At 44.7% G+C, this 18493-nt stretch overlaps 1 protein-coding gene across 8 annotated transcripts in view; it reads right to left on the minus strand.

Annotated features, from left to right (window-relative positions):
* LOC147733859 (uncharacterized) overlaps window positions 1-18493 on the minus strand; it is a 197732-nt gene that overhangs the window by 36156 nt on the left and 143083 nt on the right. The gene's annotated exons all lie outside the window — the stretch shown is intronic.

Consider the following 18493-nt stretch of genomic DNA (forward strand, 5'->3'; position numbering starts at 1 on the left):
ACAAGGGGAATAAGAAAGATTGTTTTGTGATATACTCTAAAAGTAAAGTTAGAAACGATCTGCTAGAAAGATTTGAGAAGTAAAGAAGCACTAGTATGGCAAGAATTAAAACAAAATTGTCTTTTGCACTTTGATACTTCTTCAAACAAATCTTTCCCTTGTACAAGCAGCCAAAGAAGACTACAAAGTAAAAAAAGAAAGGCTTTACGTTGATGTTTTACAGATTTCCAAATGCAATAATGTCTTTTGAACGCCCATAAGTGGAACGAAAAGGCAGACATCCCATCCCAGATACACGTTTTTAGTCCCTGGCTTCCCATGACAAGCGCATCCAGCAAGCTGAGCCTGCAAGTACACTAAATCTTTTTCAGAATTTATTTTTAGAATTCCATAAATCTTGCACGCACACGTCTGGCTGCTGCTAAATGTGAGAGGTTATGCAAGACAGGCCAGGCAGCTATCTTGGTATTTTTTTTCTTTTTCAAATTTGTCTCCCAAACAGCAGATCAAATCCTAGCTTCCAAAGTGTTCTTCAAATGCAATCTAGCAAGGCACACTTTAGTGGCTTTTTGCTCTACAAGCAGGTTCTGCTTTTGTACTGGGTTACCGGCTACAGCTACAGGCCTGCCTGCCAGAAGCACATCTGTGCCAGCTGGAAGCAACAGTAGATGGCGTCCACCCAAGGTCAGCTCCTCGAGTACAGGATCTGGTCTCCTTGCATGCACTGTAAAGTTGCTTGTTTAAAGGCAGTCAGTCGGCAAAAATTAAGCATGTAAACAAAACAGGACGATTTTGTATTCCATTTGAAACTTCCTCCCTGCCACACAGTTTATTTTCTCTTCCGCCCTCTTTGTTTTTCCTCCGCACAGACACCATTGTACAACAGTGAGCGACAAAATGGCGGCGCAAAGGCAAGGCGGACATTTTGTAACTGTCTCATTAAAACAAAGCTGAACAAAAGAAAAAAAACCACTTCATGAGAACAAATGTTCTAGGATAGGGAGATGAAAAATACACAAGATGAAACATTTATCCCTCTAACAGCGCACTGTCATGCTACACAGATAAACATAAGAAGGCATATATTTATTTTAAAAAGCCGTTTAAAAAAAACATATCTGAGTAGTAGGCTTGATTGTAAAACAAACTGTTAAATGGCTATCTCACTGGTATCACAGGTTGATGCATATTCATTATGTACATTTTAATTAGTGCAAGAGATGCACTTGAGGTTTTAGCACAACCATTTTTTATTCGAGAAATTAAACATGCGACGTGAAGAACTGAAACTTTCAGGGCAATGTGATGCTTGAACGAATCAGAAAATATGATAATCATTAATCCTAGCTCTTTTCCAGGGTCATCCCAACTGAAATCATAGGCACAGAATTGTCCTGTCCATGCACGGGATTCCAGGCATTTTTTGTATTATACAAATTTTGAATATTCTACACTTTTCTTTTGGAAAACCGAGTTAAATAAAAAAGAAAACCATGTTTGACACACGAGAGCATGCTATATAGTACAATTTTTGTTTATTTTATTAAAAACACAATTTTAATTTAACAAGCATTGGAAATGCAATAGGTCTCGCATTAGAAACGTGGGAGCTATTGGTATTGTAATTTTTTTTTTGTGTGTAGTTTTTCCAAATAGCTACATTGATAGATTAGTCATTTACAATGCCAATAGTTTTAATTTTTTTGAATGTGACACCTATAGAATTTGGAATGCCACATGATTTGTATTGACGTGACTTTGATGGCAGCTTATGTTGTTATGCCACATTTCTAGAGAGCAGGAGAGTGCAGCAGGGGATAGAAGCACAGCCCTGCAAGCTGAGCGTCCTCCCATCGCACACCCATCTGTGGCTTGAGTGGTGTGAGGGTGAGGGGTGTGAGAGTGAGGAATGTGAGTGTGAGGGGTGTGAGCATGAGTGTTGTGAGTGTGGGGGAGTGTGAGTGTGAGGGAGTGTGAGTGTGTGTGATGGTGAAGTTGAGTGAGTGTTTGTGAGGCTGAGTGTATGTGACGGTGTGTGTTGGTGAGGGTGTGTGAGGGTGAGTGAGGGTGTTTGATGTTTAGTGAGGGTGTGCGTGGGTGAGTGTGTGGGAGGGTGTTTGATGGTGAGTGTGCGAGGTGTTGTGATGGGTGTCAGGGGAGGGTGTGTGTGTGTGTGAATGTCATGTGTTTGAGGGTGAGGGGGTGTGTGTGTGAGTGTGAGGGTGAGTGAGGGGGTGTGAGGCTTCGGGTGTGTGACGGTGCGTGAGTGTGAGTGTGTGTGAGGGTGAGTGAGGGTGTGAGAGGTGTTGTTACGCAGAGGGTGTGTGACGGTGTGTGAGGGTGAGGGTGTGTGAGGGTGAGTGTGAGTCATTGTGAGTGAGTGAGTGTGAGTGAGTGTGAGTGAGGGGGTGTGAGGGTGTTGTTGTGAGGGTGAGGGGAGTGAGCGTGTGTGAGTGTGATGGGGTGTGAGGGTGAGGGGGTGTGAGTGTGTGAGGATGAGTGAGGTTGTTTGCGGCTGAGAGTGTGTGAGGTGTAGTGAGTGTGAGAGTGTTGTGATGGGTTTTAGGGGAGCGTGTGTGTGAGTGTAAGGTGTTTGAGGGTGAGGGGGTGTGTGTGTGAGTGTGAGGGTGAGTGAGGGGGTGTGAGGTTTCGGGTGTGTGAGTGTGTGTGAGGGTGAGTGAGGGTGAGAGAGGTGTTGTTAGGCAGAGGGTGTGTGACGGTGTGTGAGCGTGAGGGTGTGTGAGGCTGAGTGTGAGTGATTGTGAGTGAGTGTGAGTGTGAGTGAGGGGGTGTGAGGGTTTTTGAGGGTGAGTGTGTGAGGTGTAGTGAGTGTGTGAGGTGTAGTGAGTGTGAGAGTGTTGTGAGGGGTGTGATGTTGTGATGGGAGTGAGGGTGTGTGAGGGTGATGGGGTGTGAGTGTGTGTGAGGGTGAGCGAGGGAGTGTGAGTGTGTGTGAGTTGGTGAGAGTTAGGGTGTGTGAGGGTGATGGTGTGAGGGTGATTGAGGGTGTGTGAGGGTGAGGGGATGAGGGTAAGGCTGTGTGAGGCTGAGGGGTGTTGATGGTGAGAGAGTGTGAGGGGTGTGAGTGGGTGCGGCTGTCCGGTGTAGTGAGTGTGAGCTTGTCGTGAGGGGTGTTATTTTTTGAGGGGAGTGAGGGTGTGTGAGTGTGTGTGAGTGTGAGGGGGTGTGAGTGTGTGTGAGAGTGAGTGTGAGTGAGTGGGTGTGAGGCTGAAGGTGTGTGATGGTGTGTGAGGGTGATGTTGTGTCAGAGTGATTGAGGGTGTGTGAAGGAGTGTGGGAGTGTTGGTGTGTGAGGGTGATGTTATGAGTGTGTGTATGTTAATATTAATTATTTAATATGTGTCGTGTAAAAAAAACGTGATAGATCTTCCCTTTGTAATTGTCCTGCCTTATGTGCATTTTTGTATGTAATAGAACTGTGTATGTTTTTTAATTACTGTGTGGTGTTATGTGTGTTTTAGGTGTCTGTGGAGTCCCGTATTAATTTTATTATTTTAAAAATGGCTGACGCAATGCGTCACCTTGACGTTCCCTACGTTAGCGTTCTAGTTTATTTTTGTGTTGCGAGTGTTTACGTTTCCTTGACGTTTATTTCTAGCCAATCGGAGCGCGACGTTTTTGACGTAGCGTTCCGATTTGCTTACGTCAACGGTGGAATTCCCCAGAAGATCGAGAATGTTGGTGCGCGGAAGGCGTGCTCTTGTTCCTGTGCTGTTGCTGCGTCGTTTGACAGGTAAGAATGTATTCCAAAGTGTTTTTTTATGTAATGTAATGTAGTATCTATACTATCTTTAAGTTAACGACTGAATAGGAGTGTGTTTTTATAACTGTTGACAATTTTTTTTTCGATCGTAATATTTGTAAATGTTTGTAATGTAATGTAAATTAAAGTCTTGTTTTCAATTGTCGATATGTAATGCATATGTTTTCTAAAACTGTAATGTAATGTATTTTTTGCTGGTGTTTGTTATTTGACGTACAAGAGCTGTTATTTGAACTTTGAAGTGCTATTTAGTTTATAATACATTTATGTATGTTGTGTTTACATTGTTTTTTTCCTGTGATGCTGAAGTAGCCAGATTATATGTTATTGAGGTACTCGATGTATTAAAGGAAACTTTGTGTATTTGCTGAATTTATTTTCCCTAGCAATGTATTAAGAGGATGTACAGTGATGTAATGTGTGTATTTTATGCGTTTTGTGAAAGAATTGTTTTATTTTCCAATCCCTGTTTGCATATTTGTGTATTAATAGCTGCACCCTCCTTGCGTTGCTTTAAGTTTGCATTTTGGACTAGCTGCAAGTGTGTAATCCTCTTTTTACGTAGAATTCAAATAGTTGCTTAACGATATTTATGTGTACAGTTGGAGGCTGGAGTTGTATTTGGAGTGTAGAGTTGTAGAGTTGTATTGTAGTTATAGGGTGTAGTTGGAGGCTGGACTTTGACGGTGTGAGCGTGAGGGTGGGTGCATGTGAGCCTTTTGGAGTTTGCCCCAGTATGTGTGAATTTGTAGTACTGTATGCAGTCTATTTTCTTCCCCAAACGTGTTTTGTGTTTTTTAGCTTAGTATGTGTTAGATCAGAATGTGTATGTGAACTATCTTTGATGTATGCAACCGTGAGAATAAGGGTGTTGCTTTTAATTTATGGGCATAAGGGTAGACGTCTTAGGATGTTTTTGTATTTTCTGTACTTCCCTAATTTTTTGTGAACAGCTGCATGGGCAAGGGGCATTGGCTGTTGTGTTGTTGAGTAGTGCTCTTTTGATGTTGTTTGATGCTGTTTTGGTGTACGGTGTTCCTGTGGTTGTGCACTTAGCACCACCAAAACACTTCGTGCAACAGCAGCATCAGTCAGAGCAACACCAGAGTCTTGTGCTTTTGTGATGACGCATTTTGTTTGTGTTTTTGATTATTTCAGGCATTGTTTACTTGTTTATTTTCCCTTACTTTAGTAAGTGCTTTCTGTTGTGAATTTTTTTCCTTTAGCTCACTTTGTCCACTTAAAAATTGTTGTATTTTTTGCTGTGTATTCATATGTTTGTCTATTTTGTGTGCATTTATGATCTTTGTGAAAGAACTGTTTTATTTTACAATCCCTTTCTTTATTTTTGTGTATTAATTGCTGCACTGTCCTTGCGTTGCATTAAGTTTTAATGTTTTAATAGCTACAAGCGTGTAATCCGAATTTTACGTATTAAAATAAATGTTGCCTTACGTTATTCATGTGTGGATTTGGAGAGTAGAGTTGTAGTTGGAGTGTAGAGTTGTAGGGTGGTATTGTAGGTATAGGGTGTAGTTGGAGGGTGGACTTGGACTGTGTGAGTGTGAGGGTGAGTGGATGTGAGTCTTTGGGTGTTTGATGGTGCGTGATGGTGTGTGAGAGTGATTGAGGATGACTGTTTTAGTATGAGTGAGTGTGTGAGTGTTGTGAGTGTGTGTGTGAGGATGAGGGGGTGAGTGTAAATGTTGACTAACGTTATTTTTGTGTGGAGTTTGAGGGTGGAGTTGTAGTTGGAGTGTAGAGTTGTAGTGTGGTATTGTACTTTCATGGTGTAGTTGGAGTGTTGTCTTTGACGGTGTGAGTGTGAGGGTGAGTGGATGTGAGGGTCAGGGGGTGTGAGTGTGTGTGATGGTGTGTGAGGGTGAGTGAGGGTGACGATGTGAGTATGAGTGAGGGTTGGAGGGTTGTGAGGGTGGACTTGGACGGTGTGAGGGTGATTGGATGTGATTTTTAGGGGGTGTGAGGGTGTGTGATGTTGTGTGAGGGTGAGTGAGGGTGACGGTGTGAGTATGAGTGTGGGTGTGAGGGTGATGGTGTGAGGGTGTGTGAAGGTGAGGGTAATGGGATGTGATAGTGTGTGATGATAGGTGTGGGTGAGTGAAGGTGATAGTTTGAGCGTGAGTGAGGCTGAGTGTTGTGAGGGTGTCAAGGTGAGTGAGGGTGTGCGAGTTTGAAGGTTGAGTGTGTGACTGTGGGTGAGGGTGAGTGTTTGTGAGGGTGTGGGAGGATTTGGGGGTGTTGTTGAGTGATGGTGTGTGATGGTGAGTGGGTGAGGGTGATTGAGTGTGTGGGAGGGTGAGGCTGTTGAGGTTGTGTGTGAGGGTGTGTTGCTGAGTGATGGTGCGTGATGGAGGTTGTGGGAGTGTGATCGTATCACGCTGTAGAGGGATGTGGGGAAATAGTAGGCCAGCTGAATGGGGTGTTTTTTATTTTTTTTTTCGTTTTGACACAAGTCTTTTGAAAGTAAAGCTAGCCATCCCTCCTGTGCCTCGAACTTGCTGTCATTTTTCTTTTTTGGGTGTGCGTGTAATTTAGTATGTGTTGTGTGTTGTGTGTTGTGTGTTGTGTGTGCGTCAAAATGCAACCCAAGGAGACGTAATAGAGTGTGTGTGTGAAAGTCCCCTTGATCCGTGAATGTGTGTATGAAAACTTTGTTGTGGTGTGGCGAAGTGGTGTGAACGGAGTGTGTGTTGTAAGAAAGGATCCGTTGTTAAACGAGCAACATTTGTAGCGAGTCTGGATGTATACTGATCAGCAGTAAAGTATTGCCTGTGAGTTGTGTTTTCCTGTGTGTATGTGTGCAAGATGCAGAGTGGTTGCAAGCTGCAGAGTGGGTGCAAGCTGCCGAGTGGGTGCAAGCTGCCGAGTGGGTGCAAGCTGCCGAGTGGGTGCAAGCTGCCGAGTGGGTGCAAGCTGCAGAGTGGGTGCAAGCTGCAGAGTGGGTGCAAGCTGCAGAGTGGGTGCAAGCTGCAGAGTGGGTGCAAGCTGCAGAGTGGGTGCAAGCTGCAGAGTGGGTGCAAGCTGCAGAGTGGGTGCAAGGTGCAGAGTGGGTGCAAGGTGCAGAGTGGGTGCAAGGTGCAGAGTGGGTGCAAGGTGCAGAGTGGGTGCAAGGTGCAGAGTGGGTGCAAGCTGCAGAGTGGGTGCAAGCTGCAGAGTGGGTGCAAGCTGCAGAGTGGGTGCAAGCTGCAGAGTGGGTGCAAGCTGCAGATTGGGTGCAAGCTGCAGATTGGGTGCAAGCTGCAGAGTGGGTGCAAGCTGCAGAGTGGGTGCAAGCTGAAGAGTGGGTGCAAGCTGAAGAGTGGGTGCAAGCTGAAGAGTGGGTGCAAGCTTCAGAGTGCGTGAAAGCTGCAGAGGTGATAGATGCAGAGTGGGTGATAGATGCCTAGTGGGTGAGGAGGTACGCCTGGTGTATAGGGATGTCTGTTACTATGCATATGAATCCGAGATTGTGTGTCCGATTTGTGTCCCAAGTGTAATTAGAAGCTGTGGCCACTGTCTAGCAGGTTGGTAGTGTTAAGTAAGCCTAAACTGTGTTAGCAATTCATAAGTTCTGCGTGTAATGTAGTATGTGTTGTTAGTTGTGTGTGCGTAAAAATGCAACTGAAGGAGACGTAATAGAGGGTGTGTGTGAAAGTCCCCTTGATCCGTGAATGTGTGTATGTAAATTTTGTTGTGGTGTGGCGAAGTGGTCTGAACGTAGTGTGTGTAGTAAGAAAGGATCCGTTGCTAAAGGAGCAACATTTCTAGTGAGTCTGGATGTATACTGATCATCAGTAAAATATTGTCTGTGAGTTGTGTTATCTGATCAGCAGTAAAGTATTGTCTGTGAGTTGTGTTTTCCTGTGTGTATGTGTGCAAGCTGCAGAGTGGTTGCAAGCTGCCGTGAAAGTGTTTTTAAAAAGTAATTTGTGGTGTGGCGAAGTGGTCTGAACGGAGTGTGTGTTGTACGAAAGGATCCGTTGCTAAACGAGCAACATTTCTAGCGAGTCTGATAATGAACAATAAATTACAATGCCAATAGCCTGCGTTCAAATGCTGGTGAGCCCACCCAAATCAAAAAACAATGGCAACCCTGTGTTTCGTGTGGCTTGATGGGGTGGGTGGCTGAGGGTGCTTTCAATGCAGATTCCCTTTGCAGGCTCAGTTTGAAGGCCTGGTCTTAAGTATGCAGGCTCGGCACTCGATACAAACTAAGTATCATCAGAAAGGAATGGGCTGGAACTTGGGAATGTGTGTATGAAAACTTTGTTGTGGTGTGGCGAAGTGGTCTGAACGGAGTGTGTGTTGTAATAAAGGATCCGTTGGTAAACGAGCAACATTAGTAGCGAGTCTGGATGTATAGTGATCAGCAGTAAAGTATTGTCTGTGAGTTGTGTTTTCCTGTGTGTATGTGTGCAAGCTTCAGAGTGGTTGCAAGCTGCAGAGTGGGTGCAAGCTGCACAGTGGTTGGAAGCTGCAGAGTGGGTGCAAGCTGCAGAGTGGGTGCAAGCTGCAGAGTGGGTGCAAGCTGCAGAGTGGGTGCAAGCTGCAGAGTGGGTGCAAGCTGAAGAGTGGGTGCAAGCTGAAGAGTGGGTGCAAGCTGAAGAGTGGGTGCAAGCTGAAGAGGTGATAGATGCAGAGTGGGTGATAGATGCCGAGTGGGTGAGGAGGTACGCCTGGTATATAGGGATGTCTGTTACTATGCATATGAATCAGAGATTGTGTGCCAGATGTGTGTCCCAAGTGTAATTAGAAGCTGTGGCCACTGTCTAGCAGGTTGGTAGTGTTAAGTAAGCATAAGCTGTGTTAGCAATCCATAAGTTGTGCGTGTAATGTAGTATGTGTTGTGTGTTGTGTGTGCGTATAAATGTAACCCAAGGAGACGTATTAGAGGGCGTATGTGAAAGTCCCCTTGATCCGGGTATGTGTGTATGAAAATTTTGTTGTGGTGTGGCGAAGTGGTGTGAACGGAGTGTGTGTTGTACGAAAGGATCCGTTGCTAAACGAGCACCATTTCTAGCGAGTCTGATAATGAACAATAAATTACAATGCCAATAGCCAGCGTTCAAATGCTGTTGAGCCCACCCAAATCAAAAACAATGTCAGCCCTCTATCTGTTTCGTGTGGGTTGATGGGGTGGGTGGCTGAGGGGGCTTTCAATGTGGCTTCCCTTTGCTGGCTGAGTTTGAAGCCCTGGTTTTAAGTATGAAGGCTCGGCACGCGATACAAAGTAAGTATCAGCAGAAAGGAACGGGCTGCAACTTGCAACCAGCATTTGAACGGTGCCGTTCACTCCCACACATGTACATGTTTTAGTACTCAATGCGAAGCTGTGAAAATGCGTGTTTAAACCGAGACACGTTCGTGATACTGCAGGGAGAGAGAGGGAAGGTGCTGGCGGATGGGGTGGGGGAGGAGAAATGCGAGGCTGGCTGTGTCCAGGGAGAGAGAGGGGAGGTGCTGGCATCTGGTGAGGGGGAGGAGAATTGCGAACGTGGCTGTGTCCGGGGAGAGAGAGGGGGAGGGGGAGGAGAATTGCGAGCCTGGCTGTGTCCGGGGAGAGAGAGGGGAGGTTCTGGCGGCTGGGGAACAGATGTCGAAGGCTGGCGAATTTTGTTTTAAAAAATAGTGTGTTTCAGTGTGTGAGTTGTTCATGGTTAAGGGAGACGAGACAGAGGAGCTGGTGGCTGGGGAGGGGGGGATGAGAAATGGCAGCCTGGCTGTGGAGGAATGCGACCCTGTCTGTGTGCGGGGAGAGAGAGGGGAGGTGCTGGCGGCTGGGGGTGGGTGCGAGAGAGAGGGGAGGTGCTGGCGGATGGGGTTGGGGATTGCCGTGGGAGGGAGCCTTGAGGGGGAGGAGAATTGCGAGCCTGGCTGTGTCCGGGTAGAGAGAGGGGGAGGGGGTGGAGAATTGCGATCTTGGCTGTGTCTGGGGAGAGAGAGGGGAGGTTCTGGCGGCTGGGGGCTGGGGAACAGATGTCGAATGCTGGCGAATTTTGTTTTAAAAATAGTGTGTTTCAGTGTGTGAGTTGTGCATGGTTAAGGGAGACGAGACAGAGGAGCTGGTGGCTGGGGAGGGGGTTGAGAAATGGCAGCCTGTCTGTGGAGGAATGCGACCCGGTCTGTGTGCGGGGAGAGAGAGGGGAGGTGCCGGCGGCTGGGGGTGATGGGAGAGAGAGGGGAGGTGCTGGCGGATGGGGTTGGGGATTGCCGTGGGAGGGAGCCTTGTCGCTTTCATGTGCACGCGCTTTTAATGTCAATGCGCATGCGCATTGAGCTTGAATTTCACGGGCACTGCAAGGAATCGCCACGATTCCTTGCAAGTTGGTTAAAGTCTGTTTAAGCCCCCATAGTCTCGCAAGCTCAATGCGCATGCGCATTGACAGGCGAGACCTAACAAGCTCAATGCGCATGCGCATTGACAGGCGAGACCTAAAAAATGACTACCCGGAAAAAGCACAAATGAAACTCATTGACAAACTTTTCTTTAAAAGGAAAAAGGAGGAAAGTAGGGCAATGTAGTTCAATAGGCTGTAGCATAGAGAAGTTGTAAACTGAAACTGCTCTTTTAATGAAGCACACTCCACCAGTAACCCACCATGGCCTTTCATTGGCAGTTACTCTAGATATGTTGTACCAAGAGTTAGAAGGGGAAATAAATGTCTCACTTCTTGTATAGAGGATGAGGGAGACTTACTTACGATTTCCATCAAGATTCCCCTGAAGAACAACTAATATTACAAGATAACAACCATTCCTTCCCATTCAAGAGATCTTCTTTGACAATTATAAGTAATGACTAGACTAGCAAGCCTATCCCTTGAATGGGCAGTGGAAGATACGGGACAAAGAAAAGCCTTAATCTTATTCTAAAAAGACTTGCAAGGGAGGCTGGACCTACTTTAGAATCCGCTCTAGATTTTAAACAGTGGTGTCTTGGAAAAGTATGCAATGACTACCAAGTGATCTACTTCGCAAATATCTGCTGTTGGAATGTTTTTCAGCAGTGTAATAGAAGCATCTCTACCGCTTGTGGAATGAGCCGGAGGTCTACCTGGTATAGATTTGTTGGCCTTCTGAGAATATAAAAGGATACCCAACATGATCCATCTCAAAATAGATGGCTTAGAGGTGGATAAACCTTATGAACAGGCTCATAATCTTCAAACAAACATTTTGACTTCAGGCCCTTTATTTAATCTACATAAATCATAAACATTTTTCGTACATCTAATGTACGGAAAGACCTGTCCAATGTAGTGGAAGGAATCAAGTACCACATTGGATGCATCCTAATCACAACTTCATTCATATGGAATGCTATGAAGGGTTTTTGGAAGTATAGGGCTGAGATCACTTCAACTCTGCGTGCAGTTGTGATCAGAACCAGGAAATGAGCTTTAAAAGAGATATGTTGTAGGAAAGCTTTAAGAATTGGTTTAGAACAACATACCTTTAGTTTCATGAGTATATTTTGTTCCCAGGGAAGAGAGAGTCTCTTCATCGGAGGGGAGTGGGGGGTGTTATTTTTCGCTAAGAAATCCTTAGTGACTGTGATTCTGAAAGTGAGGCTTGGGAGGGACATTTCCTATAAGCCATGATGTCTGAAAGATGTACATTTGATGGAAAACTGAAATCCTGACTTGGCCAAGTATAGGAAATAAGGCAGTACAACATCTTTGTGGCATTGTGTTGGGTCAACTTAGGCATGGATAAACGGAGACCCCCATCCTGCTTAAGTGCACCACCACTACTGTCTTTGCACTTTGAAAAAGATCTTGGAGCAGACTTTAGACCAAATGAAATTAAAACTCTATATCTTTTTCACAATTGGGAACCTTCTCTGTGACAATTTTTTCAAGCAATAACAATCAACCCATAAATTTCTATTGGCTTTAACATACGCTTTCACAATAAAGTTCTCACTCTTCTTTTAAGGAAGGCCCTCAATATTCTCTGAAGGGATTGCCAGATAAATCTGTCATACGTTCCAAAGAAGGAAGTTGGACTCGCAATCCTCATCAAAGAAGCAGATTTGACACATCCTACAGAGTCCAGGAATTTGCTCTTTTTATCCGGAGGTACTGCGGAAACGAGAGTAGTGACATTCCCTTTCTTGGCTGCTGAAATGATGACTGAATACCATGAAGGCTCAGCTGTGATATGTACTTCTATCAAGGACATGCTGGGGCTGCTTTCGCTGATGTAAAAGCCAGAAAAGGGTCCACGGCAAGTTCCAGATTACCCAGATTTAAAAGTAGCATGGAGCCAAATGCACATTTCCTGTGCGACATCTCACAAATAACTGATGTTTTTGCTGATGACGTAAGCATGGGTATATTAAGTTTAGCTGCCCCTCAGAGAATATATGACATTACAACGCATGCTTTTACAACGCAGTCTTTAATATCGCAACTACCATTACATTGCATGATTTTACTAAACATGCCATTACAACGCATTTTTAAAAAAGACCATTACAACGCATGGCATTACAACGCATACCATTACAACGCATAATACTTTTAGGGCAACAGTAGGGTAAGTGTTGGATAGTGTAGGGGTAAAAATTACTATTCCCACTTCAGTGAGTGCAATAGTAGGGATATTGTTGGATAGTGTAGGGGTAAAAATAACTATTCCCATGTACCCCAAAACTAGGCATGGGCGGAAAATCCGTTCCGCTCGCGGATTTTGCGGATTTTCGGGAAATCCGCAATCCGCGAGATTTGCGAATTTCCTGAAAAATCCGCAAATCCGCGAGCAGCGGATTTTGCTCGCACTGCTCGCACTGTTCGCGTGAGTTCGCGCCCCGCGAATAAGTGCGAAATTGCAGAAATACGATTTTAGCAAAACTGAAAGTAACTACTTACCAGGTTCAAAAGTTCAGGCTCATCATTAGTAGCCATTTCCTGTAGTGCTTCCTGAGGGGCCCCTCCAGAGTTCAGTTGCCAGTTGCAACTATTATGTGACCCTGCTCTGAACCTCAGAATAGTTACACATATGCCACAAAGGTCCTGAATTACAGCTAAGGGAGACAAGCAGGAGCCAGGCTGGAAGTTAAAATCCATTAATCAGCCCCTAATTCATTATTGTCAGTTGGGGCAGGGCAGGTGTTGTAACTAATTTTGCAACAATGAAAGCACTTAGCAAGTGCAAAAGATCACTAATCAGGGCGCACTAAGGAAGCAGGTGCCAGCTAAAAAAATATTCTGTGACACATTAATCAGCCCCAAATTAATTCAGGTCACTTGAGGCAGGGAAGGTGTGCTTTGCTTTGCCAAAAATAATGTACACTGGACAACCAGAGGGTGTGGTGATGAAACAGAGGGTGGCATGGGTGGGCCAGAGGGTGGCATGAGTAGTCAGAGAGTGGCAGTGGTGACAGAGAGTGGCAGTGATGAAGAAGAGTGTCCCAAACAGGTTGGACACGTAGAAACAACAAGTTCGCAAAACTTGCGACCCGACAGGTAAGTTCGCAAATTGCGAAATTGTAAAAACCCTCGCGAACTGGCAGAAACACGGGCGAACACAAAAAAAAAAAAAAATCCGCAAATTCGCGGGAATTCGCGGATTTTGCGGATTGCGAGTTTGCAAATCCGCAAATTCGCGGATTGCCAATCCGCAAAATCCGCTCATGCTTACCCAAAACCCATACCCACCCTAATACTATAAAAATCTCTATTACTTACCTTATAATGTGTTGTAATGACATGCATTGTACTGGCATGCGTTGTAAAGACAGTTGCATTGTAACAGTTGCATGGTAAAGGTAGGTCATTGTAACGACTGTGTTGAAATGGATGTCCCCCCTCAGACTATCGCATCTTGAAAGGTGTTTATATCATTAAGTGAAGATACTCTAAAAGAAGATAAATCAAAGTTAGTGAATATCTTCAGATAAAGGATGATTACAGGGCAAAATCTGCAGATGCTGTGTGCGAAGAGCATCTTTTGGGAGTATTATAAGGTGTAGCTGCATGTGATCTTCTGTGAGAACTTCTTCTTGATAACAAATGACGTGACCTGGATCTATGAGGATCTATGAGGCAAGAGCTTGGAACAGTAAGATGAGAAACTACAATGCTGCTCAGAGAAAATGTTGCTGGAGGATTAGGTCTTGGTGACTGGGGAGTAGCTACTCCCTGTAATACTGCTGGTAGGGGAGTAATTGCATGACATCTTAGAAAGGTTGGTGATTGCCTTAGTGGAGGGTGTATGAATGATGAGTCACCAAGCACTATTTACGGGCCGACATCTCTGGTTTAAGCATAAGCCACTGAGTACTCATATTGGAGACTAGTGGTAACCTTCTGGATTTGTATTTCCTTATAAATATAGCAGACAAGTTCAGAGTTCTACGTGATGTGTGTTTCAACAGGTTATGTCTCGATGCGAATGGTGTCTCTTTCACATCCCTTGATGTCGATGATCTTGGTCTCTTTGATGACCAGTGCCTTGAGTTTAACCAGCCCTTGACGATGAACAAGTTGTCAGCTCTACCTTTCCACGACATTGATAGTCTCAATGTCGAACTGGGGAAATTATGTTCATTGTGTCTTCATGTCTTTGGGAAGACTGCAAAGAGAGCAGACTGTGACAATGTAAAATGAGCCCCTTGTACACGCTTTCTGGGTCTTTCGAACAACGATTCCTTTCACTTTCTGTGTTCCTCTTTAAAGCGAAGCCTCATCTCCTCTCTGTTCCTCAGAGTTCATTCACTTGGCAGATGAGTGGCAGGAAATGAAGGGGAATGAAACCCTACACAAACCACAATCCTTGTCAGGGTGAACCATAAAAAGTTCACCCTGACAAGTTAACAAATTTAACTTGTACTTAACCCTCTGATAGCTTAGCACAAAAGCAGTCAGGCATAACTTAGAGGCAATGTGTAATGTATTTATAAAAGATACCAACGTAGGGTTTGGCTTACGCGCAGCAAGGCCAAGCCAATGAAACAAGTAACAGTACAAAACGCCAGTGCTACACCTTTCTTTTACCATTTAGTCAGAGGGCACTAAGTCAAACAAATACCATTGTAACCGCTTTTTCAGTTAGATGTAATCAAAACATTATTTTCACCAATTTACATCTAACCCTCACCCCCTTTCTTACTCTTTCGGAAGCCCAATTAAAGTTGCTCTTCACACACACATGTCTGCACTCTCCCTGCACATCATACACTCTGTACCTGAATCATACTCATTTTCAATGAAAATAATGTATTGATTAAATCTAACTGAAAAAGCGGTTACGATGGTATTTGTTTGACTCAGTGCCCTCTGACTAAATGGTAAAAGATAAGAGCAGTACTGGCGTTTTGTCCTGTTAATTAATGTATTTATGCAGCACACACACACATTCATAAAGTGAAGACACAACACAAGAAAATCTACACAAATTCCGAAATATAAAGTACATTTTGATGAAATATTTGTCAGAAAAACAAAGATCATATTAGCAGAACCGGAGATATGAGTTTTTAAAGTTAAAATGTGAATTAGCACCTAAAAGATTGAAGCGACAACCTTGGACAACTAGCCGCGCAGACCAGTCGAAAGTTAAAGCTGAAGCGATGGAGCATGGGTCAGATACACAAAGTGGATTGGGCCCGGTCTCCGCTTAACTTCGGACTTATAAGAAATTTTAAAGAAAAATGTCTAAGAAGATAAAGTTTGGCAGAGCAAGGAAGCCAGGAGCGTCCGAGGAGAATGTGTCGTCCTCGGGGATCCGTTTGATGACGTCGCAATGAAGACTTCTATGTTGAGACTATGGAGGTCATTTTGATGTCGGTCGGACCGCAACCGATGGCTAGTCGGTTGAGGACTGACCGCCATTTGCTGCTGCAGTCTGACCGCCGCATTACAATGGGCCAAAGGAGCTCATCGGACGGACAGTAATCCCTTCAATAGGGCCAGGGCCTGCTCAGGCACCGCCGTAGGGATTACAATGTTCCTTTTCCGCGTGCCCTTTTATGGTGATTCGCCTGCTATGAAAAGGCAAACAGAAAGTAACCACTTTCCCACGCTATGGGTCTGGGGGGCACCTATGATGCCCCCCTAAACATCCCTGCACCGGGTGGCAGGCACTGCAATGTGCCTGCCACCCGGTGCAGGGATGTTTTAAAAGTGTACATTTTGAATAGCAGCTTGTGCTGCAGCCCGCAGTACAAGTCACACTGGAAAATGTAAACTCCTGTTGAATTGTATTAAGGGCATCGGAACTGCCGGCTCCTTGTCATGTGGTCCCACTTCTGCTACATTGCAGGTCGGACGCTCATCCGACAGGCATAGTAAATTTGCACTCATTCTCTATTTTATACGTCGAAAATCTCCAGCGGGACAAAGCTGCAGGCTGCAGCCAATGAGGGTTCCACAAGGCCAGAATCCCGTCCTGAAAGGAGATACTAAGCAGGATTCGAATGGCGATGCACCTTGGGCATATCGGCAAACAGATAGGGCCTGGTCTCCCATCAGTTCTCACAACACTTTTTGGCATAACATTTTCTAAATTCCAAATTTTGGAATAGGGATATCTGGGCAACTTTAGCACCACTTCCAAAAGCCAGGACTGGAAGGGAACCCCTTGGGAGGATCAGGACTCACTAAGGCTGGGTCCAGTTGCGGGTTCAGGAAGGTTGTAGCCTTTTCGGTCCCCGAGGCTCCTATCAGGAGGCCAGCCAACTATCCCTTGGAGTCACTCCGGAAGTCTTGGGTTCAAGCATGAGGGCAGTCCTCTGATGGCACATTGCAGGCTACAGGCAGCAGGATAGTCATCCTGATGCAGCCAGCAGGGGAGTCCTCTGAAGTACACAGCAGGCCACAGGCAGCAAGATTGCCCTCTGAGAGTCCTTTCACAGATAAATAAGTGATCTGAATAGTGGATCTAAAAGAAAAGTTTATTATATTTATATTTTGTAAAAAGTGCTACAGGACCCTCCAGAACAGAAGGACAATTCAGTGCTTATGATTTATATGGAGTTTCCCCTGAATGAAAAATGCGTTTTGTTCTCCAAGTGTGCATTTATATGTGTGGCATTAGAAAGTCTGGCAAATGGTATACCAACGACAATTAAAGCTCCACTATTTCATACACCTAATCAAAAGTTGCACTTGGCACACTTCTGCAACAAATCATGCAAAGACTATCATTCCTTCTTATGTCAGATTCATATATCTAGGTAAAGTAGAAGGAAGATAATCGGATCATCCCCACAGATGTACCAAGAACTGTGGCATGACTGTTCGCCAGCCTGGATTACACTGTGAATTATTCATGCTGTATTTTTGTCACCGCCATTCTGATGACTTTCCTTCCCACAGTTTTTGCTTTGAATCTGTTTTCCCTGCTGTCAGATATTCCATAAACGTTAAAGGTTAGTTGCGGACAGAGGAGGCTTAACCTCTTCAGCGCGGCGCGAATTTTGGCGCCGGGCTGAAGATTCGAAAAACGGGTGTGGTCATGACGGAACGGTTCCGTCATCAGCACAGCCCAAACGACGCTGATGACAGAACCATTCCGTCATAAGCATCGAAGAGGTTAAGGGATAAAAGGCATCCAAGCCCCTACGTCTAAATCAGTCTCTTAGTTGGTGATTATGGTGTTGGTGACATGTTGGCATCAATTTCGGTTCTTTGTGTTTGATCGTGTAAAGAGTAAAGAAAAATGCATTGATGGAAAGGTATGTGAAGTTGGATGGGTCCAGGTCTCCGGATAACGCTGTGAAGTGTTTTATTTTATTTTCTACTAATTGAAAGTTTAACTAACATTGTTTTAAACAGGTAAAATAAATAAAAGCTATATCTTAATTTTAAACAATGTATTATTACTAAAACCCATGCTTTCCTAGTAGCCAAAGAGTCACAAAGTTAACAAAAATGCATTTTTCAATCTGGAAGTCACTCTTCAAATCAGTAAAAGTATTGAGTGTGTGTTCTTCTGGCATATCCCTATGCGTCCCACAGCCATGGACATATATCCCAGACACTGGGGGGTAGATTTGGTTACATTTCAAGCTACAAAATGCATCAAGGGAATCTGCTGAGCTGCTTTGCGTGAAAGGGAGACAGCAAAAATGTGCCATATCTACTAAGATATGGTGCATGTCGGCTGCCTCCCAGCGTTGGTGCACTGAGTGTTGCCTAGCCCCAACGCAGGCACCCTTGCACTATGGTGCAAGGATGCCTGTGTTATGGACTTTTTATGTGTGCTGCTAAACGCAGCACACGTGGAAAGAGAAAATAAAGGAGGAGAAATACACACATTTTAGCTTGTCACACCTCAATGGGAAAGGCGTAGCATATCAATGCATTCCCGTTTACAAGTCCTTGTAAATCTGGAATGCTCCGAAATCTATGGGTGGATGTATGGGAATGCCTTCCAAATGCAAAATAACACAAGGCAGCACTTGGTGCTGCCTTGCGCTACATTGTATTTACTAAACCACGTAAGTCATGCAAAGTGGCTTTGATTGGCTTATTAAATAACAAAAAAGATTTTGCATCGGGGCATCACCACAAATGTGATACAACCCTGAGGCAAAATCTTAGTCAACCTGCCCCAGGTAGGCGAAATTTAGGCACGCTCCGATGTATCTATTACTCCCACTTTTTCTAGTTCAAATATTTGCAGCAATATAGAACGTTTAAAAAATTCAGTCTGTTGCCAGGAATGTGGTATTGGGTGGCTACACTAATTGTGCCATGCTTT

The sequence above is a fragment of the Lissotriton vulgaris genome, chromosome 1_2 (assembly GCF_964263255.1).
Source record: "Lissotriton vulgaris chromosome 1_2, aLisVul1.2, whole genome shotgun sequence".
NCBI lineage: Eukaryota > Metazoa > Chordata > Amphibia > Caudata > Salamandridae > Lissotriton > Lissotriton vulgaris.